The sequence below is a fragment of the Aotus nancymaae genome, unplaced genomic scaffold (genome assembly GCF_030222135.1).
Source record: "Aotus nancymaae isolate 86718 unplaced genomic scaffold, 86718_ANA_hifiasm-v0.15.2.pri h1tg000077l, whole genome shotgun sequence".
Lineage (NCBI taxonomy): Eukaryota > Metazoa > Chordata > Mammalia > Primates > Aotidae > Aotus > Aotus nancymaae.
In genome coordinates this window covers 7,772,323-7,795,626 of record NW_026988492.1, presented here as the reverse complement: position 1 = coordinate 7,795,626, position 23,304 = coordinate 7,772,323, and the positions used below count along the sequence as shown (strand labels likewise).

Here is a 23,304-nt window from a genome sequence, read left to right as displayed (position 1 = left end):
CATAAGTACTATAATCCACTTGACCTTCTATTTTAGGGGCTTTTAACCTTGGAAAGTAATGTATTTTAGTATAATTGGTTTTTCTTTAATCCTGTATATTTTGTGTTTTAAAAAACATTCTTAAAATAGCTCTGCAGGTTTCATCAGACTGCCACGGGGGCTTGGTAAAGCAAAAGTCTTGATAATGGTGACTTTGGATAACAGAAGACATAGTGTATGTCTTGTAAGGCAAATCCTTCCATGTGCATCATTTTGTTTTTTTCACAATAGGAATTTTTTTTTTTTTTTTAAACAGAGTCTGTCGCCTAGGCTGGAGTGCAATGGCACGATTTCTGCTCACTGCAACCTCTGCCTCTTGGGTTCAAGCAATTCTCCTGCCTCGGCCTCGAGAGTAACTGGGACTACAGGCTCGTGCCACCACACCCAGCTAATTTTTTGTATTTTTGGTAGAGATGGGGCTTCACCGTGTTAGGATGGTCTCAATCTCCTGACTTCATGATCCCCTCGGCCTCCCAAAGTGCTGGGATTACAGGTGTGAACCACTGTGCCCAGCCACATATGAATCTTCAAGGTGATCCCCCACCCATTTTTCCTTTTGGTGGGTCCTTTAAAAAAATACTCATATGAAGGGGGTTTATTTCTTTTAATGGAATATGGTTACTAATCTTTTGCCATTAACATGTATTGCTGACATCTTTACCCAGTTACTTGTCTTTTGAATTTGTTTGAAAGTTTGCGTCCTTAAAAGTTCTAAAAACCAAAATTTAATTTTTAATTAGTTTTTAAAAATTCTAATTGGAATCACATGATATTCCTGTATTAATTTTGAGAAAACTGATAATTTAGTGACAAGACTTGCCATGAGGATACATGAGTATCTTTCTGTATTCGTATTCTATACTGTTTTTAGTAGTTTATAGTTTTCTTCACGTGGGATCTCTACTTTCTTTATTAAAATTACCCCTATGAATTTCATTGTCAGTGTGAATAGAACATAGGTTTTCTTCATTTCAGAATTCTATGTAGTTGCCACTAATTAAGAAAAGCTATAGACTTTGCAGAGTTTATTGAGATACCTAATTTCTTTAATTTGGTACTTTGGTTTAACTAGGGTTTCTTTCATTTTCTAGGCAAAATAGCAAAAATATAATTTGTAATTTTTTAGTATTTATTGCTTTAGATGAACTTCCCATAAGTACTGTAATCTACTTTGATTACATAAGGCTATGTCTTGATGAGTTTTAATAAATATGTGCACTCCTATAAATACTATCATAGTCAAGGCCAGGGGTGGTGGCTCACGGCTGTAACCCCAGCACTTTGGGAGGCTAAGGCAGGAAGATCGCTTGAGCACAAGAGTTCCAGAGAAGCTAGGGCAACATAGTGGGACCTTGTTTTTACCAAAAATCTTAAAAAGTATAGCCAGGTGTAATGTGGTGCAGCTATGGTCCCTGCTATTCCAGAGGCTGAGGTGGGAGGATCATTTGAGCAGTCCAGGTCAAGGCTGCAGTGAGTCGTGATTGTGCCACTGCACTCCAGCCTAGGCCACAGAGTGAGACCCTTCTTGCCTCCTCATCCCCGCTAAACTGCTATCGATTAAGATACAGAATATTCATCTTCCAGAAAGTTTCCTTGTGTATTATGTTGGTCTCCTCCCTCCCACCTCTACTATACCTGACACTGATCAGGGCTTGCCTGGCCACCCCTAGGCAAACTGGCTCTCATCACTTTGAAGTCTCCACCTACATGTTCTAGACTTCCTTTTTCTCTTCCTTCATCTGTTAGAGGCCTCCATCTTGCATAAATCTGTAGAAATATCTCATAGAATGATATTCTTCACTGCCTTTACTATTTTGTTTTATTTTTAGGATCTCGCCCTGTTGCCCAGGCTGGAGTGCAGTGCTGCCATCATAGCTCACTGCAGCCTCCTGGGCTCATGCGATCATCCCATCTCAGCCTCCCAATAGTGATGACTACAGGTGGACACTACCATGCCCTGCAAATGTTTCTACTTTTTGAAGAGATAGGGTCTCTATGTTGCCCAAACTGGTCTTGACCTCCTGGGTTCAGGTGCTCCTTCTCCCTCAGTCCTTTACTATAAGATTTGTTCTTGGTCAGGTGTGGTGGTTCACGCCTGTAATCCCAGCACTTTGGGAGGCCAAGGCAGTGATTCACTTGAGGTCAGAAGCTGACCAACATGGTGAAGCCCCATCTCTACTGAAAATGCAAAAATTGGCCAAGCATGGTGGTGGTCGCTTGTAGTTCCAGCCACTCAGGAGGCGGGAGAATTGCTTGAACTCAGGAGGCGGAGGTTGCAGTAAGCCGAGATCGCACCACTGCACTACAGCGTGGGTGACAGAGCAAGACTCTGTCTCAAAAACAACAACAGAGATTTGTTCTTTTCTTTAATCTTCAAAATATATTTTTAATGTGTTCTCAGGGAGGGCATAAGAACCAACTCATGTCCTTGGGTGTACTCTGAAGTCAGAGCAGTCATTTGGTTTTTTTTGGTTTGGTTTTGTAGAGATGACATTTTCACTGTGTTGCCCAGGCTGGTCTTGGGCTCCTGAGCTTGAGTGATCCCCTGTTTTGGCCTCCCAAAGTGCTAGGATTACAGGTGTGAGCCACTGCACCTGGCCAGTCATTTGTTTTTTAACTCTTAAAGGTAATTATTTCACTTTTGTGCTGACGACGTTATTAATGCTTTATGGCTTGCGTATTTTCCTTTTGGTTAAAAAGGCAACCCCATCCCAAGGTTATACTGCCATTCTCAAACATGTTTTCCTGCTATTTTCATAGTTTTGTTTGCTTATTTGTCTTTATATTTTATTATGTAATCCATCTGGAATTTATTTGTGTTTATGGTGTTTTTATGATGTTTATTTTCTTCCAGGCAGATAGCAAACTATGCCAACACAATTTAATAAATCTTTTGTCCCCTGAATAGAAATTCCATAACTTGTTGATTTATTCAGAAACGATTTATTTCGGACCTCCTATTTTCTAGACACTTTTCTAAGTCCTAGGGATAGTGTAGTGAATAAATCAGAGTCAATGTCCTCATGTTAGTTTATGTAGTAGGATGGAAAACAGAGTAAACAAATAAATTACATGATTAGGAAATAAGAGCGGGAAGGAAATAGACTAACTGGATAAAAAGTGTATCAGGCTCAAGCAAGTCCTCTCTGGGCAAGTGACATTTGAGCAGAGACTCTAGTCAACAAGAAAAGATGTTGCTACACATACGCATATGTGTGGGAGAAGAGAGTTTACTGGAGAGGGACTGGCAAGTGTGACAGGGCCTGAGCAGATGCTGCTTGGTGAGTTCAGGGAATAACAAGGCCAATGTTTGTGTAGCACAGAAAGTGAGCAGGAAGGTATTAGAAGAAGGAAGCAGGAGTCAGACCATGTAAGACTTTGTAGATCCTGGTGGAGTTTGGATGTTATGTTGACTGTGATGGGAAGCCAGTGGAGAGCTTTAAATACAGAAATTTCAACAGCAAAACAAATGATCCTATTAAAAAGTGAGCAAAAGTTCCGAATAAACTTCTCAAAAGAAGACATAGAAATGGCCAATAGGTATGTGAAAAAGAAATGCTCCACATCACTAATCATCAGGGAAATCTAAACCAAAACCACAATGAGATATTATTTCACACCTTTTAGAATGGCAATTATCAAAAAGACATAAATGCTGGTGAGGATGCAGAGAAAAGGGAACTCTTCTACACTGTTGGTGAGGATGTAAATTAGCACAGCCACCATGGAATGGAGATTTCTCAAGAAAACTAAAAATAGAACTACCATTTGATTCAGCAGTTCCACTGCTGGGTATTTATTCAAGAGAAAAGAAATCAGTCTATGAAAGGGATATATCTGCATTCCCATGTTTATTGCAGCACTAGTCACAATAGCCAAAATGTGGAATCAACCTAAGTGTCTATCAGTGGATGAATGGATAAAGAAGGAGGAATACTATTAGGCCATAAAAAAGAATGAAACAATCCTGCATGATCTGCACATGTGCCCCAGAACTTAAAGTGTAATAATAAATAAATAAAAAGATCTAAATCATCTGCAGCAACATGGTTGGAAACGGAGGTTGTCATGTTAAGTGAAATAAGCCAAGCACAGAAAGACAAATACTGAATGTTCTCACTCATATGTGGGAGCTCAAAATCCACAGATGAATGGGAACATTCAGTATTTGGATGGAGGTAGAGAGTAGAATAATAGCTACCAGAGGCTGGAAAGGGAAGGCAGGCAGGAGGATGAAGAGAAGTTGGTTAAGGGCTACAAAAATACAAATAGAAGAAGTAATTTCTAACGTTCAATAGCACAATAGGGTGACTATAGTTAACACTATATTGTGTATTTCAAGATAGCTACAAGAGGGGATTTTGAATATTCTCATGACAAAGAAACGATAAATGCTTGAGGTGATCAAATAACTTGATTATTGCACATTTTATACATGTGTGAAAATATCACCTGTATTCTATAAATACATACAAAAATTACATACCAATAAAAAAGTTCTCAGTGCAGAAAAATAAGTACATGAAGTGATGCATATGTTAACTAGCTTGACTAAGAAAAAATAGGAGTTATATTATTTAGGATTAGGTTTGGATGTATATTAACTGAAAATTCAAAATTATAGTTGTTTAAATGTGCAAGTGTTTATTTTCTTATACCAGAGAAGTCCACAAATGATCATTCAGGACTGCTAAGGGTGACTCTATTGGCCATTTCTAGCCATCCTCAAGATTACCTCATGGTCCACAGTGGCTGCAGGGTAGGAAAGCTCTGTTTATCACACCCACATTCCAGGCAGCAGGAAAGAGAGGAGAGGAAGACGAAAGGGCATACTCCCTACCGAGTCAGTTGTCTTTTGGGGGAACTTCCTGAAGATTTACATAATACTGTTCCCATTTATTTCACTGGCTGGAATGTAACTTCCTGGCCACACCTAACTAAAGAAAGCTAGAAAATGTAGTCTAGGTTAGGCACATTGCTGTCTCCAATGGCAGTAAGGAAGTAAGCAAGAAGTGTTGGGTGGTTATTGGGAAGATAATTAACCAACTTTGCCATAGAAGTAATGTGATCTGATACTTGTTTCAAAAAAATTGCTAAACTGATATTTGGGAGCAAGAGTGAAAGCAGATCTATGAGGAGGGTGTTGCTTAAGTCGAATGAAGGGATGATGGTGGATTGGAATGAGGGTGGTAATGAGAGGTAGTGAGAAGCAATCAGATCCAAGGTGTATTCTGAAGGTAAATACAATAAGACCTGCTAATACATTGGATGAGGAAAAGAGAGAAATCAAAGGATGATTCCTGGTGTTTAGCATTAATAACTGTGTAATGGTGCTTCATTATAAGTTGGGAAATATGGAGGGAGAAACAGATTTGGGGAAAAATTATTTTGGACATATTTAAGTTGCCTGTTGGATATCTAAGTGGAAAGTCTGAGTAGAGATTTGAATATAAGAGTCGGGGGCTCAGGAGAGAGTGGAGACATGGAAATATATATTTGAGGATTATTAGCACAGAGATGAAATTTAAAGCCATAGACACGAGACATACAGGAGATCACCAAGGGGAGAATATATCTATAAGTGGAGCGATAATAAGGAAGTGCTAAGTAATCCTAGAACCTTCTGCTGTTTAGACAGTAGAAGGAAGAGCCAGCAAGGGAGACTGAGAAGTTGCCAGAAAAATCCGGGTGTATGATATCCTAGAAGTCAGTCTAAAAAAAGATTTCAAGAAGCGAATAATCAATACTAATAATAGCCAACATTTATTGAATTGTTATGGTGTGCCAGACAATGCCAAAGTGCTTTCTATGTATTAAATCCCAGAATCCTTCCACAACCCTATAATGTAGTGTTTGAGTAGTATGATCATCATCCTTTTACAAATGAGGAAACCTTGGCACAGGGAGGTAAGTAACTTGCCCATATTTTCACAATTAATTCAAGACCAGATTCTTGTCCTCTGGTGTACAGTGCTCTGAGACACTATCCCATGCTGCTGAGAGCTGAGACATACAGGAACAGGGGATTCATATTTGGATTTGGTAATATGGAGGTCACTGGTGACTTTGACAGATTTCAGAGGTGGGTGGGATGAATACCTAGAGAGAGTGGGTTAAAGGAAGATTGGGAAAGAAGCAAGTGAAGGCAGAGAGATTAAACATCCTGCTGGAGTAGAGTCCTAGCTGGAAGTGAGGAGAGAGAAAGTGGGCCTAGGAAGAGAGAAAATGGGAGATGTTACAGAATGTTTTTGTGTTGATGGGAACGAGGCAGTGAGGTAGGAGGCAGGACTTTACTCTTGACCAGGTTGAAGACTGGCTGAAATGGAAGAGGTGAAAGCACCTCTCCATAAGATGTGTCCACCAGTGCCATGTCAGTTCACCATTGCCATGGCAACACTCAGAAGTAACCACACTTTTTCTAGAAATTTCTAAATAACCTATTAATTTGCATGTGATTTAAAGTTGGTATAAATATGACTGCAGAACTGCTTGTGGGCTCTGGGTGCACTGCTGACGGGTAGCCCCGCTCCACAAGGGGCAGTCCCTCTGCTGCTGCTGTGTACTGCTGCTTCAGAAAGAGTGACTGTTCAACACCCCTGGCTTGCTATTACAGTCTTTTTTGGGTGAAGTCAAGAACTCCCCTGGGCTAACCCCCAATTTGGGGGCTCACCTGCCCTGCATCAGAAATGATCTAGAGAGAAGGAAAGTAACAGTCATGAGAAGGAAAACTGGCAGGAACAGAACACTTGAGGTGAGAAGGGATGGAATTTACTTCTTGAGTGGAGATCATGACCTCAGATAGGAGCAGAGATAGTGCAGCCCGGGAAGATAGCAGGGGAGCACAGATATGGACAGACTTGTAGGTCTGAGGTGGGAGGATGTAAGAGTTCTCTTCTGATTGCTTCTGTGTTATTCATGTAAAAAGCAAGATCATCACTAAGGTAAATAGAAGAGAGGATTTGAGAAAAGAGAAAATGGGAAATAATTATCCAGGACAGTAGGAAAGAAACTCTATTAGGGGAATATAATAGAACTGATCAGCACTGCAAAGTGATTATTTAAAATGTGTGCTCAAAAATAAAGGCCAGTCAGTTTAATTCTGTATGTTTTTCTAGGCATGTTCACCTAGGGACACAGTTGAATTTAAGCAGGGCTGGGATCTTCCTAAGGGAGCAGAATGGGGGATAGATTCACAAGTTATCTAAAAGTAAACACAAGCGACAAATATTATAATGATGTGTTATGGAATTTGAACTGGATAAAGAGGGAAGTGAGGTCAATGAGAAGTTGCTGATGGAAGGGAGAAAAAGTAAAACCAAAGGATGGGTGTTCCTAATGTGGCCAACTATTTCGGCCTGGATATACTCAGGCAAGGGACCTAAAAAGAAATGGCAGAGAGATGCGTGACATTCAGACACTGGGGTAGGTCCAGGTTATAACCTAGCATATATGCCCGAGGTGGTGTGGGAGAAAGCTGAACGGAGGAGGCCCTGGTGCTGGACGAATCGTTGCTGTTTCTTCAAAGAATAAATTCGCATATACAGTTGAACCTGTTTCTAAATTCTGCTCTGTTCCCCTGACATAGTCCTATGCCAAAATCACAACCATTTTGATTTACAGTATATTTATAAACTAAGTTCTCCCCTCAGTTTTTTTTTTTTTTTTTTTTTTTTTTTTAGTAACTACTATTTTGGCAAGCATTTTACCCAGTTACAAAATAAAGTCCTTTGGAATTCTGACAGGAGCTGCATTAAATTTATATATTAATTTGTAAAAGTGACATTTAAAAACGTTTTCCCATCCAGAAACATGACATACCTTTCCATTTATTCAGTTCTTGTTTTATGTCTGTTAATAAAATTTTAGGGTTTCCTTCATATAGATTGTCTAGCTACATTTGTTAATGTATCCCTAGGTATTTTATCGTGTTGTTACTATCATATGTGTCCAGTTTTTTTTTTCCATTTTAATTTCTCCTTTATTTTTCTCCATAAAAAGAAAAAATTACTGTTTATGTATTTCTTATACACAGTGTCTTACCAAATTTGCTACTAATGCTAATCTCTTTTTAGCGTTTCTTGTTTTTTAGGATCATCACAATATGTGTGAGTAAAGATAATTTTGTCTGTTCCTGTTTTATAACAATAATTTTAGTACTTTGTCTTTTAAGGTACTATTTGCTTTTTTTTCTTTTATTTCAACAAATAGTTTGTACTGTTTTAGAATATTGAGGTAATTGTATTCTTTCAATATTTTACTTTAATCTTTTTTCAAATGGCAGCTTAATTTTTTCAGATTCCTTTTTTTTTTTTTTGCCACCTATTGATGATATAATCAAATGGCTTTGTTGATAGCTTATCTAATGAATTATGTTGAAGATTTTCTACTTCAAAACCGTCTTTACTTTCTTGGAATATATCTTGTCTGTGTTGTATTTTTTCAATACACTTCTGGATTTGACTTACTCATATGTGTATTTATAGCTTTTGCATCTATATGCTGCAGAATGGCATGTATGGGGTCTTGTAAATTGATCTGTGTTAAGCTCCTATTATGAGGGCAGTTCATAGACACAGTTGTAATCCCCTTGTAGATTTCTAGGGGGTTCCATTGTGTTCTATGGGAATGGGGCCTCTTGGAGGTTCTGTGAGCAAAAATTATGTGGCTATCCAGGGAGACCCTACCTGAAAAAGTGTTTGGCCCAGAGTAGATCAGTTTACCCTAAATTTCCAAATGTCTTGCCACTGAATTCTATGTATCATGTCTCTTACTTTTAATGTCAGCTGTAGTTGGAGTTATATCTTATTTCTTCTTCCCAATTGTATATTTTCATCATTTCTCTTTTTCCCCCTTGTTCAGCCTTGTTGGAGGTTTAATCTGTTTCATGTGTGTTTTGAAAAACCAAGATTTTATTTAAAAACTTTAAATTTTAAATACTTTTTATTTAAAAATTTTATCTTTTTTTAAAAACCCTTTTTTTGAGATAATTATACATCTATGAGAAGTTATAAAGATAGTATAGAGCGTTCCCATGTACTCTTGATCCAATTTCACCAATGGTTGTGGCTTACATATCAAAACTAGGAGATCAACCTTGATAAAATGTGTGTGTACTTCTGGGCCATTTGCTCACATGTGTGTATTAGTGTAGTCACCACCACAATCAAGATACAGAACAGGTCCATCCCCACAAAGGTCTCTCTTGTTCTGTCCCTTTACATTCATGCTTCCTCCTTCTACTTTCCCTAACCTTTGGAAACTACTCATTTGTTTTCCATCTAGATAATTTTGTCATTTCAAAAGTATCATATAAATGGAATCATATAGTATGTAATTCTTAAAATTACTTTTTTCTTTTTAGAGATAAGGTCTTGCTCTGTCACCCAGGCTGGAGTGCCGTGGTGTGATTGTAGCTCACTGCAGCCTTGAACTCCTGGGCTCAAGCGATCCTCCTTCCTTAGCCTTCTGAGTAGCTGTGACTACAGGTGCATGCCACCATGTCCAATTGATTAAAATTTTTTTTTTTTAGAGATAGGGTCTTGCTGTTTTGCCTAGACTGGTCTCGAACTCCTGGCCTCAAGTGATTGGCCTCTCAAAGTGCTGGGATTACAAATGTAAGCCAGTGAGCCCAGCCAGCATGCGATCTTTTAAGATTAGCTTTTCCCACTTGGCATAACGTCTGTGATGTTCAGTCAAGTTGTTGGGCATATCAACTACTTGTTTTTATTGCTCAGTAGTATTTCAAGGCATGGATGTTCCACAGATAGGTTTAATCATTCACCTGTTGTAGGACATTTTGATTGTTTTCTCTTGGCTATTACAAATAAAGATGCTATGAACAATTGTTTACAGATACTGTGTGGCCAGAAGTGGCAATGAAGTGTGATTGATAGGTCAATATATCCTTGGGTTTTCATTCTCTGTGACTTTCTTTTGATTTATCATTATTTTAGAAAGTTCGTTAGTTGGTTTACTTAGTTTATTTATTGTTAGCTTTTCTTTTAGTGATGGAAGCATTTAAGATATTTCCTACTGTAGTATATAGTTTAGCTATGCCTAGATATTTTTTTTTGTGAGACAGAGTCTCACCCTGTCACTTAGACTGAATGCAATGGCACAATCATGGCTCACTACAGCCTCTCCCCACTGGACTCAAATGATCTCCCACCTCAGCCTCCCGAATAACTGGGATTACAGGCTTGTGCTACCTTACCTCGCTAATTTTTAATTTTTTGTATAGATGAGGTTTCATTATATTGTCCAGGCTGGTTTCAAACTCCTGGTCCTAAGTAATCCTCCTGCCTTGCCCTCCCAAAGTGCTGGGATTACAAATGTGAGCCACCTTACCCAGACTGTACTATCAGTTTTAAGTACCTCTTTGGGTAGGAACTGTTTTGAAGGGTGTGCCTTAATTTCATATTGTTCTGCCTTTAGGCTATATTATTTCCTTCTTGTTGTAAACTTCTAGTTTATAATTTAATTACTGTTAGAGAACGTGGGACATAAAATCTCTATTTTTTGGAATTCATTAAGGTTTTCTTCATAACCAATAATTTTTTTTTCTGGCTGGTTTGTTAATATTTTATGATTACTTATTTTAGACGTGCAGTTGGATAATACAGGGCAGCTAAGGGCAAGACCAGTTCGTTGGGCTTGCTGGTCTACAAAATGCCTGACTCTGATTCAAACATGCAATGATATTGATGTTGGGGACCCCAGTTTGTGGCATCTAAAATTTTTCCAAGTAATAGAGAGGTGTGATATGAAGATGGACTGAAAAGTATTTAGCATTCAAGTTGGAGAAGAGGACGACCAGGAAGAAACATGATAACAGAAAGAAAAAACACTATTATTTACTGTTTCATAAGTGCTAGGTCCCATGCTTGGCTTTTACTCCTATTGATCATTTGAACTTTTGTAACAAACAAGTGAGTAAGTGTGACAATTTTTACTTTACAGAGAAGGAAACGGATTTAGAAATATTAAATAACTTTTTCAAGGTCACAGACTAACAAATAAGAGTTGGAATTTTAACTGATTTTTTTTTTTTTTTTTTTTTTTTTTTTTTTTTTAAGATGGAGTCTTGCTCTGTCACTCAGGTTGGAGTGCAGTGGTGCCATCTCGGCTTACTGGACCCTCTGCCTCCTGGGTTCAAGCAATTCTCCTGCCTCAGTCTCCCCAGTAGCTGGGACTACAAGTGCCCGCCACCACATCTGGCTAGTTGTGTTTTTAGTAGAGACGAGGTTTCACCATGTTGGCCAGGCTGGTCTTGGCCACCTGACCTCAGGTGATCACCTGCCTCAGCCTCCCAAAGTGCTAGTATTACAGGCATGAGCCACTGCACCTGGTCTTGACTGATTTTTGAAGCTACTTCATACACAAAAGAAGTTTAATGTATAAGATTTGTGGAGATGCCTATTAAGTAAAACACATATCATTCACATCTATAACATTGTAACTTTGTGTACTTTGCCAGATTCTGAAAGAGCTATATTAAGGATATTATCATGACAGATGATTTTATCACATTCCTCTAGTTTTGGAATTTTTAGCTTTATGTTATTTAGTTCATGAAGAAATACAATGTGTATGTTCTTTATCATTGAATCTTTTACCATTACATAATATTCCCTCTTTTTCTTGTTTAATTAGTTTCAGCCTTGAATTTTGTCTAATCTGATAATATTACAATCATGTGTCCTTTTTTGTGATTTCGTTTTTAAAAAAATTTTCATCTTTATAAAAGAATATAGATAATGCAGATATATTGTAAAGAGTAATATGATAAACACCCATTGAAGTCCTACTGTGTGTGTGTCTGTGTGTGTGCACATCTATACACATTTATGTGGTATAACTTATTTCTGGAAGTTTCTTAAGTTTCTATATAAACTCGCTGTGGTAAAGAAATTGAAAGCAGACGTTTTACATTTAGATTTTCTCTCCCAACTTTCTAGAACTTTGAAGGACATGTGAAATACAAATATGGAAATTCAGATTTGTTTTTAAACTTTACTAAGATTTTTTGAAGTGTGAGCCCAGAGTGCAGAACTGGAGTGGTAGCAAAGGTAGGTGAACAAATTTGTAAACAACTCGCTTTTATCTACAAATTTCATGGGGAGAGTACCTGCTTAAAGCATTAGAAGGGAAGGACGTGGAAATGCCAAAACTCACTGAGTTTCAAATGATTAAGATGCAATTATTAGAAATCCCATTCTGTCTCCAGTGAAGAATATTATTCATAAAAATTATATCTTACACTTTGAGGTAATTTTTTCTAGGTCAAAATTCACATGATAGGACTGCTACAAAAAAAACCATTGTTTTTCTCTGCCAGTAAGATATAAAAGCTCCTTGGAAATGAATTTATAACTGTGTTTTAGTTCTTGGGCTTGCCCATTTCATCTTTTTAAAGAATTGAGACAGGGTCTCACTTTGCCACCCACGCTGGAGTGCAATGGCACATCATAGCTCACTGCAGCCTTGACCTCCCGAACACTTTTTTTTTTTTTGTAGAGCTAGAGTCTTGCTATGGTGCCCAGAATGATCTTGAACTCTCGGCCTTAAGGGATTCTCCCATGTTGGACTTCTCAAAGTGTTGGGATTACTGGCATGAAACACTGCACCAAGCTAGAAAGATGTGGCCCATTTCTATTGCTTGGCTCATGTGGCTTAAGACAGAACTTGAAAGTTGAGAGACGGCCGGGGGTGGTGTAATCCCAGCACTTTGGAAGGCCGAGGCAGGCAGATCACTTGAAGTCAGGAGATCAAGACCAGCCTGGCCAACATGGCAAACCCCGTCTCTACTAAAAATACAAAAATTAGCCGAGAGTGGTGGTGCACACCTGTAGTCCCAGCTACTCTGGAGGCTGAGGCAGGAGAATTGGTTGAACCCAGGAGGGGGAGGTTGCAGTGAGCCGAGATCATGCCACTGCACCCCAGTCTGGTGACAGAGCAAGACTCTCTCTCAAAAAAAAAAGGACAATAATACAAAAAACAAGAAGGAAAGATCTTTTGATTTTCAGTAAGGAAGTTGCAGGGAAAGTGGAAAAGGAGCATCAAGACCCATTTAAATTTTGTTATTATCTAAATTTTGCAATTTAGCTATTAGCTTTGTAAAGTGTATATTCAGGGCAGAATTGTAGCCTGTCCATGTTAGGTTATTTCTCTGCAGTCAGTTTGGGGAACAGAATTTGACTAATGATATATCTAAATCCACATAATAATTAGTCAAAATGAGATGATGTGTTACTCATTTCATATGCATGTGCTGTATAATACTATGGTTATCAAAAATTGAATTAGGAGAATTATACCCAACGAGAATAGGCTTTTCTATGAGAAATACATGTGGTTGTTATGCTTTCTTTTTAACAGTCCAACAAAAGAGAAAAGGTGTGATATAAATGGGTGATTGCAGAATCCATGCATCTAGAAAATGATGGTTATGTCTATCTAGATTGATTTTCTTTTGCATGTGGATTTCCAATTGTTCCAGCAACATTTATTGAAAAGACTTTCTTTGCTTCATTGTATTGCCTTTATTATTATTATTATTTTGTCAAAGATCATTTGGCTATTAGAAACCCATGCGTTTGGAAAATGAGATCTCTCAGTTCTCCATGAGGTGGCAGCAGCTCCTCGGTAACATGCAAGACCCCGCGGTGAAGGTCAAGTTCAAAGAAGCCTTAGCCACTGTCCAGCTGATAATTTTCACAGGCTGTACTTTCTTTGGCCAGGTTTCTTCTGTGACTTAGTTTCTTTTCTTTTCTTTTTTGAGAAAATTCAGCAACAAATCACCTTTTTATTATATCTGGGCCCTCCTGCTGTAAGATGGACTGCTTATGATGGTCAACAGTCAGATTTCACAGCAGTCCTGGGGCCAAATTATAGTTCAGCATCCACAGAGATTGACTTAGTTGGAGGTGGAGGAAATGGAAGCATAACCAATCTTGCATTTTGGAGGGGAGAATTGCTTCCTTTCTATTGCATACGTTTGTCTTTTTAAGAAGAAGTTTTAGGGGGTTGAATAGAGGCATTACAGATAAAGTGAGGATGTTACCAGTAGTTTGTAAAACGGAGTCAATTTAGAGCTTTAAAATCACTTATTTATATATTTATATATTTTTCCTTTAAAACTATTTTAGAGATTATACTAGGCTTTTTTTTTTTTTTTTTTTTTTTTTTTGTGAGAGAGAAAACTATTTTCTGGATACACTCAGTTAAAATAAAGAATTTAAAATTGAGCTTCATTTTCCCCCAAACTTTTAGAACTAAATTGTTGGATGATTTTGACTCTAGTATATTGAATATATTTAATTCTAATAGGCTTCCTTCTCCAAATGTTTCAAATTATAAGACAATCCTTTCATTGTATTCTTCATCAGAACCTGGCACTGTCCCTCTTCCTCTGCCTTTCTTTGCTTAAATGATGCTATTTCTGGATGAGTAATGGTAGAAATGCTTGATCTAAGTATATGTTTATAATGTTAAAGCCATTTTTAGAATGTTCAGAAGCCCCTTTTCTGCTAACATTCTTGATCACACTTACCGCTTTTGAAGCGGTTCTAGTGATAGTCTACATTTTTAATGTTGTTGTTTCTATTTTCTTAATTTTTCTTCTAGATTGATTAATTCCATCCTGTGCTTTTTCACAAATGGACTTTTAGAGTAGCTTTTGGTTTACAGCAAAACTGAGAGAAAGAACAGAATTCCCATATATCCTCTGCCATCACACATGCACAGCCTCTCCATTATCAGCAACCTGCACCAGAGAAGTGCCTTTGTTACCATCAATGAACCTACAGAGACACGTAATTATCACCAAAGTCTGTAGTTTACATTAGAGTTCACTCTTGGTGTTGTACATTCTGAGTTTTGACAAGTGTTTAATGACATATGTCTACCATTGTGGTATCATACAGAATAGTTTTACTGCCCTAAAATTCTCTGTGGGCTGGGCGTGGTGGCTAACGCCTGTAATCACAGAACTTTGGGAGGCCAGGTGGGCAGATCGGTTGAGGTCAGGAGTTCGAGACCAGCCTGACTAACAAGGTGAAAACCCCATCTCTACTAAAAATACAAAATTAGCTGGGCATGGTAGCAGGCGCCTATAATCCCAGCTACTTGGGAGGCTGAGGCAGGAGAATCACTTGAACCCAGGAGGCAGAGATTGCAGTGAGCTGAGATTACACTATTGCACTCCAGCCTGGGCAGAAAGAGTAAAACTCCATCTAAAAAAAAAATATTATCTGTGCCTATTAATCCCACCCTCTCCCTTAACACTGGCAATCGCTGATATTTTTATCATATCCATAGTTTTGCCTTTTTCAGAATGTTGTATAATTGAAATCATTACAATATGTAGGATTTTCAGATTGGCTTATTTCACTTAGTAATATACACTAAGTTTCTCCTATGCCTTTTAGTGACTTAAATAACTCATTTCTATTTTAGCACTGAATAATATTTTGTTCTTTGGTTATATTCATTTATATTTCTGCTCACCTACTGGAAGACATCTTGTTTGCTTCCAAGTTTTGATAATCATGAATAAAACTGCCGTGAACTTGTGTGTGCATGTTTTTGCATGGATGTAAGTTCTCAATTCATTTGGGAGAATACTGGAAACTGCCAAGCTCTTACAAAGTGGCTTTTTGCATGCCCACTAGTTCCGGTTGCTCCGCATCCTCACCAGCATGTGATGCTGTCAGTGTTTTGGGTTTTGGCATTTCGAATAGGTATGTAGTATCAGCTTGTTGTTTTAATTTGCAATTCTCTAATGACATATGTTGTTGAGCATCTTTTTATATACTTATTTACCATTCTTGCGTCTTCTTTTTGAGTCGTCTGCCAAAGTCTTTTTTAGTTGGGTGGTTTGCCTTGTTGTTGAATTTTAAGAGTTCTTTGTGTGTTTTGAATAACAGCTATTTATCAGTTATGTCTTTTGCAAATATTTTTTTCCCAATCTGTAGCTTGTCTTTTTATTCTATTGACATATCTTTTGCAGAGAAGAAAATTTAATTTTAATTAAGTCCAGCTTATCAATTCTCTCTTTCATGGATCATGCCTTCGGTGTTGTATCTATAAAGTCATTGCCATACCCAAGGTCATCTAGATTTTCTCCTGTATTATCTTCTAGAAGTTTTATAGTTTTGTATTTTACATTAAGACTTGTAATCCGTTTTCAGTTAATTTAGTTAAGGTTGTTATGTCTGTCTACATTGATTTTCTTTTACACGTGGATTTCCAATTGTTCTAGCAACATTTTTTGAAAATATTTTCTTTGCTTCATTGTATTGCCTTTATTCTTTTGTCAAAGATCATTTGATTATATTTATTTAGGTTTATTTCTGGGCTCTCTATTCTGTTCCACTGATTTATTTGTCTGTTTTTAAGCCAATACCACACTATTTTGATAAAGTTTAATAGTTAAGTCTTCAAGTCAGATAGTGGCCATCCTCTGACTTTGTGCTTCAATATTGAGTAGGCTTTTCTGTGTCTGTTGCCTTTGGGATTTTGGAATTGTATTAGCTCTACAAATCAAGCTAGAAAAACGGACATTTTGAAACTATTAATTTTTTGTATCCATGAACATGGAATATCTCTCCATTTATTTAGTTCTTTGATTTCTTTCATCAGAGCTTTGTAGTTTCTCTCATATAGATATTGTACAGATTTTGTTAGATTTACACCTAAGTATTTCATTTTTGGTGGTGCTAATGTGAATAATAATAATGTGTTTTTAACTTCAAATTCCACATGTTCATTGCTGTTATATAGGAAAGTGATTTATATTTGGAAGACAGCTCTGCTTACCACTATACCACTAAGACACAATTGACATTTGTATGTGAACCTGTATCCTACAACCTTGCTATAATTTCTTTTTAGTTCTAGGAGGTTTATCTTTTTTGTTAATTCATTCAGATCTTCTACATATATAATCATGTCATCTGAAAACAAACACAGTTCTATTTCTTCTTTCTCAATATGTATACATTTTATTTCCTTTTCTGGTCTCATTGTATTAACTAGGACTACCAGTATGATGTTGAAAAGGAGTGGTAAGAAGAGAGCCTTACCTTGTTCATGATTTTAGTGGGAAAACTTCTAATTTCTTGCCATCAACTATGATGTTAGCTGTAGGTTTTTGGAAGTTTATTTTTATCAAGTTGAGAAGTTTCCTTCTAATCCTAGTTTTCTGAGAGGTTTATCATGAACACATGTTAGATTTCATTAAATGCTTTTTCTGCATCTATTGATATAACCATGTAATTTTTCTTCAGTCTATTGATGTAATGGAATTACACTGATTAGTTTTTGAATGTTGAAACTACCTTGCACACCTGAGATAAATCTCATTTTGTCCTGGTTTGTAATCTTTTTATACATTGTTGCATTTTTTTGTTAATATTTTACTGAGGATTTTTGAGAGATACTGATCTTAATAATGTCTTCATCTAGTTTCTATATTAAGGTAATGTTGGCCTCATAGAATGAGTTAGGAAATACTCCCTCTGCTTATGTCTTTTGGAAGAGATTGTAGAAAGTTACCACAGTTTCTTCTTAAATATTTGGTAGAATTCACCAGTGAACCCATCTGGGCCTGGTGCTTTCTGTTTTGGAAGGATATTAATTACTGATTCACTTTCTTTAATATATATAGGCCTATTCAAAGTATCTATTTCTTCTTTTGTGAGTTTTGTTAGATTGTGAAATCTAGATGATGTATTAGCATGTATTAGCCCACCGTGTATTAGCTATTTTTCCTGGTTCTCTCTCTGGCCCTGCACCCCCTGGCAGGCCCCACTGTGTGTTGTTTCCCTCCCTGTGTCCATGTGTTCTCATTGCTCAGCTCCCACTTACAAGTGAGAACATGCAGTGAAAACGTCTTTATTCTCATCAAAAATTTCAGTAAGATATATCAGCTATGAGTTTCTCCCCACAACTTCTGCCAGGCTTTCAGTGGACTCATGCGTCTATTCTCTTTGTTTATTAACCGTTTCCCCATCACTTTATTACTTCTTATTTGCACTGTATCCTGGAGAATCCCTCAGCTTGAATTTCCAGGTTGGCACTTTAATCTTCACATATTTCCTTTCTGTAATTCAGCCCACAGATTGAGATTTATTTGTGAAGTTAGGGGATGACAATCATTTCTATTTTCCAACCACTCTGATCACTTTTTTTTTAAAGCAACTTTTTCTTGTAATATCTTCTCCTCTCTCTGAGGATACTAATAATTATTTTGCAGCCTTCTTTGTTTCCTTTGTAAATTTTGTTTCCTCATGTGTTAGTTCTTTTTCACATTGTTATTTTCTCAGATATCTGGTGATTCTTGGATGTATGTTACTATTGATGAGGTGAGATTACCATTCCAGTACTTTTAAGTGAAAGGTATTCTCTCAGTACTTTGAAAGTGCTTGGATTCCTGGAAGTGAATGTGGATTTCAAGGTTATACAGGGAAGGACATGGAGGATGTGCATGAAGCTGAGCTTCCCTCTAGGGAAGTACTACCTTGTCTTGTGGGTACAGGTCTGCTATTTTTTTTTTTTTATCAGCTGCAATTCATATGTGAAGTTACTGCATTTCTGTGGCTCTGGCATTTTTGTCTCTGAGTCTTTCTCATCAGGACTCATAATTTGTTTAGAGGAATGTACTGTCAACGTATTAAAAGAAAAAAGAACAAGATTTCCACATAGTCCCTAGTCAGTAATCACAGAAACATGAACTTTGAGAACTGGAAGGGCTTTCAAGATTTGATGGAATGGAGTCATAAGTCAGTAACTTTTCACCAGGGATGGAGAGATATATTAGTTTCCTATTGTTGCCAAACAAGTTACCACCGACTTAGTGGCTCGAAACAACACGGATGTATTGTCTTATAGTTCAAGAAGTTAGAAGTTCTAAAATCAAGGTGTTGACAGGGCTACATTCCTTCTGGAAGCTCTGGGGGAAGATCTACTTCCGCACTGTTTCAGGCTTCTAGAGGCTGACCACATTCCTTGGCTAGGGCCTCTTCCTCCAGCTTCAAAGCCAGCAGTGCAGTCTTCAGATCTCTTTCTTCCTCTGACCTCTGTGTCTGTCATCACATCTCCTTCTCTGAGTAAGATCCTCCTGCCCGTCTCTTGTAAGGACCTTTGTGAGTTCATTGGCCCTATCTAGATAATCCAGGGTAATATCTCCATCTCGAGATCCTTAACTGTATTAGTCTGTTCTCACACTGCTGATGAACTTTAGGGGACACATTCAAACCATGGCACAGGTTAGTCTTTTTATACAATTGAAATTCATCAGAAAGGTGAACAAGCAAGAACATGGAATCCATAGTCAAGAGAAACCAACCCTGAGATAACCCAGATATAACTGAGGCTGGGTAATTTATAAAGAAAAAGAGATTTAATGAACTCACAATGATGGTGTCAGGTGAAAGGCACGTCTTACAGGGCAGCAGACAGGAGAAAATGAGAGAGAGCCAAGTGAAAAGGGAAACCCCTTATAAAATCATCAGATCTTATGAGACTTAGTCATTACCATGAGAACACTATGTGGGAAACTGCCCCATGATTCAGTTATCTCCCACTGGGTCCCTCCCACAACACATGGGAATTTTGGAAGTATAATTCAACACGAGATTTGGGTGGGGACAAAGTCAAACCATATCCTTAACTAAACCAATTTTGCAAAGTCCCTTTGGCCACGTGAGATTCACTGATTCTGGGGATATGGATGTGGCTATTTGGAGGAGATCATTATTCTGAAGTGTGTGTCTTTTTTTTGGGGCTGGTGGGGCACAGCAGTGGGTGGTCTCAGGAGCACTGAGGTTTGGGGTAGAGTCTCTAGTTATTCCTCTACCCTTTCCCTGTTGGTCTTCCTATTTTCCCTCATGCTCACACGATGATAAGCATCCCTACTGAGCCCGTACATTCTCTTTTCCAGTTGGTCTTGGCTCATTCCTGCTCCTCGCTGCTAGTATCTCAAAGCCATCTTACAGGAATGTGGAAGCCACACCTCCATTCCACAACTCAAAGGATAAATGTCAACATCTATGCAAAGTATTGTCAGAAAGAGTATGAAAAAAAGGTAAGGTTCTTTATGGAATCTGTACAGGCCTGTAAAAATCCAATTTATGTACCAGAAATGACTACATATGTTATTCAATAGAAATACTTCTACCAAATCCTGACATGTATATGTGCTGGGCCTGCATTTAATCGAGGGTCGTCTCTTTAGATTATGATGTGAAATGCCCATTTGAGGTCTTTGATAGGAACCACATGGCAGAGCTTTGCTGCTTAGCTGTAGAGTGGGGCAACCCCTCTGCTGCACAATGCATCCTATGTAACTTTCATGTTCCACAGATGGCCTGCTTTTCTGTGTATGTTATCAGATGCCTCCTTCTCAAGCTGTAAAATCTGATGATAGAGCCCAAATTTAATATATTCAACTTGAGCTGTTGATAGAATTAAAAACTTACCAGGCAAGGATGTCATGTTTACTCAACGTCAGAAACAGAGTACTTTTTAATGTTGTTTTTGTTGATCTGGCCAATGTACTCTCCAAAACATTGTGCTCTGAAGACAAGGTAGAGACGCAAAATAACAGACAGAGGAGCAGTGAGAAGTGGTGTCAAGACCTGGAAAGGTCATTCCATTGTGGAAGGAGGTCAGCTGACATTTCATTGTGCAATACTTAACAAGACAGAAGGTCTGGGCATGGTGGCTCATACCTGTAATCCCAGCATTCTGAGAGGCTGAGGAGGGAGGATTGCCTGAGCCCAGGAGTTCGAGATCAGCCTGAACAATATAGGGAGACCCTATCTCTCCAAAAACACAAAAATTAGCCAGTGTGATGGTGTGCTTCTGTAGTCCCAGCTACCTGGGAGGCCGAGGAGGGAGGATCACTTGAGTCCAGAGGTTCAAGACCAGCCTGGGTAACAGGACAAAACCCAATCTCTACAAAAAAATACAAAAATTAGCCAGCTGCGGTGGAGTGCACCTGTGGTTCCAGCTACTTGGGAGGCTGAGGTGGGAGAATCACTTGAGCCTGGGAGGTTGAGGTTGCAGTGAGATGTGATCATGCCACTGCACTCTAGTCCCAGTGATGGAGTGAGACCCTGACTCGGAGGAAGAAATGAAGAAGAAGAAGAAAAAGAAGAAGAAGAAGACAAGAAAGAGGAGGAGATGAAAGTATATGATAAATAATTTCCCAGAATAAACATTATTTAATGTATGGTCCTGATTGAAACACAAATTTTCTTCTATAATTTTTTTTTCAAAATTATGAAATAATTCAACATACAGAAAATAGCAAAACATGTATGTGCTTAAGATCTAGATTTAACACATCTTAACACTTGCCTTGTTTGCTTTAGATATTATTAAAAACAGGACAAATATAAAGTCTCCTTTGTATCCTTCCCTGGCAGGAACATCCTCTTCCCATTTTATGAGTCTGGCCATTCTTCTCAAGTTGACATCTTTCTCATCTGGACTTTTGCCTCTTAGGAAGTTTCTGTGTAGTCATAAAAGTAAACATTATTGGCTGGCCATGGTGGCTCACGCCTGTAATTCCAGCACTTTGAGAGGCTGAGGCAGTGGATCACTTGAGGTCAGGAGTTCAAGACCAGCCTGGCCAACATGGTGAAACCCTGTCTCTACTAAAAATACAAAAAATAGCCAGGCATGGTGACGGGTGCCTGTAATTTCAGCTCCTTGGGTGGCTGAGGCAGGAAAATCACTTGAACTTTGGAGGGGGAGGTTGCAGAGAGCCAAGATTGTGCCACTGCACTCCAGCCTGGGCAAGAGAGTGAGAATCCATCTAGGAAAAAAAAAGTAAACATTATTGTTTGGTGTGTTTGAAACTTTACATAAGTGGTATTATACTGTACCTATCATTTTGCCACTTGATTTTGTTACTCAACATTGCTTTTGAGATTTATTAATAAGGATACATGAAGCTTTAGTTTATTCATTTAAATGGCATCATTCTGTTTCATTGTAGTAGCATGCATATTTTATTTATCTGTTCTCTTACTGATAGGTACTGAAATTGTTTCCAGTGTTTTGCTATTTTTAAAAAAAGCTGCAAAGAGTCTAGTTATTGCTTTTCTTGTTTTCGTTTGTGTATTTGCTTTCTAGTTTATTAATTTCTGTGAAGGTTTTCACTTTGTGCTTTTTTTAAAAAAGGTTTACTCCATTAATCTTTTTCTAACCCCTCCTCCCCTTTTTTTAGAACAGGCTGTTGTTCCAGGCTGGAGTGCAGTGGTGTAATCATAGCTCACTGCAGCCTGGAGCTCCTGGGCTTAATTGATCCTTCAGTCCCAGCCTCCCAAATAGCTGGGACCACAGGTGTGCACCACCATGCCTGGCTGATCTTTAATTTTTTTTTGTTTTTGTAAAGATGGAGTCTCCCTATGTTTCCCAGCCTGACCTTGAACTCCTAGCCTCAAGCTATCCTCCTGCCTCAGCCTCCCAAAGTGCTTAGATTATAGGCAAGAGCCACTGTGCTCAGCCTCTTAGCCCTTTGAATTAAATTGCTAATTCTTCAGGCAAAAAGTTTTATTATAGATAAAGCCTTAGTACATTTTCATAGGTTTTAATGTGTTCTATATTCCCTGCTATTTAATTCCAAAATTTCAAAATTTTCATTGTGAGTTTATCTTACAATGATCAGGTTCGTCACTTTAACTTTTAGTTTTGAAACTTGTGTGGTTAATTTTTCTGGATGGGAAGATTCTATTTCTTTTCATTATTAATTTCTAACATTGTTGTAGAAATGTGGGATGTGTGCATTGCAACTCTTTGTCCCAGTTTACACCTGCTGCCTCATCATAATTATTATGTCCCATTTCACCTCACATGTATCCCAGTGTGTGCAATGTATTATAAGGTTATGGTTTATGTACATGTGTGTGTCTGTGTGCATGTCATTGTCTCATTAAAATCTCCTCTATCAAGAATAACTTTGTGTCTACTTGACCTGTCAGTTTAAGAGGGAAGTGTGTTAAAATCTCCCAAGCTGATTTTAATTCAATTTCATATCTCTAGTCTTGCCCTCTTACTTTGAACTCCAGACTCTTGTACCCTTCTTGGAGCCTCTTATACCTCTACATCACACCTTCCAGGGCCTGTCTGAGAAGTCTAAAACATAACATATGCAAACAGAGTTCTTGATTTTCTTTGGAAATAGATCTTTGCTCAGGGATATGGCTCTCAGGAAATAACACCTACTTCTGTCCAGTCATTCACACCCCAAATCTT

The 23,304-nt window shown here is 38.0% G+C and overlaps 1 long non-coding RNA gene across 2 annotated transcripts in view; it reads left to right on the top strand.

The window, feature by feature from the left end:
- LOC105732176 (uncharacterized) overlaps positions 1-23,304 on the top strand; it is a 39,318-nt gene that overhangs the window by 1,774 nt on the left and 14,240 nt on the right. The window contains exons 2-3 of one of the 2 annotated variants that reach the window (XR_010339540.1): positions 11,997-12,107; positions 19,982-20,125. This is a non-coding gene — a long non-coding RNA (uncharacterized LOC105732176). Of the gene's footprint in view, positions 1-11,371; positions 12,108-19,981; positions 20,126-23,304 lie in introns of those variants that run through there. The other variant, XR_010339539.1, reaches the window with a different exon arrangement.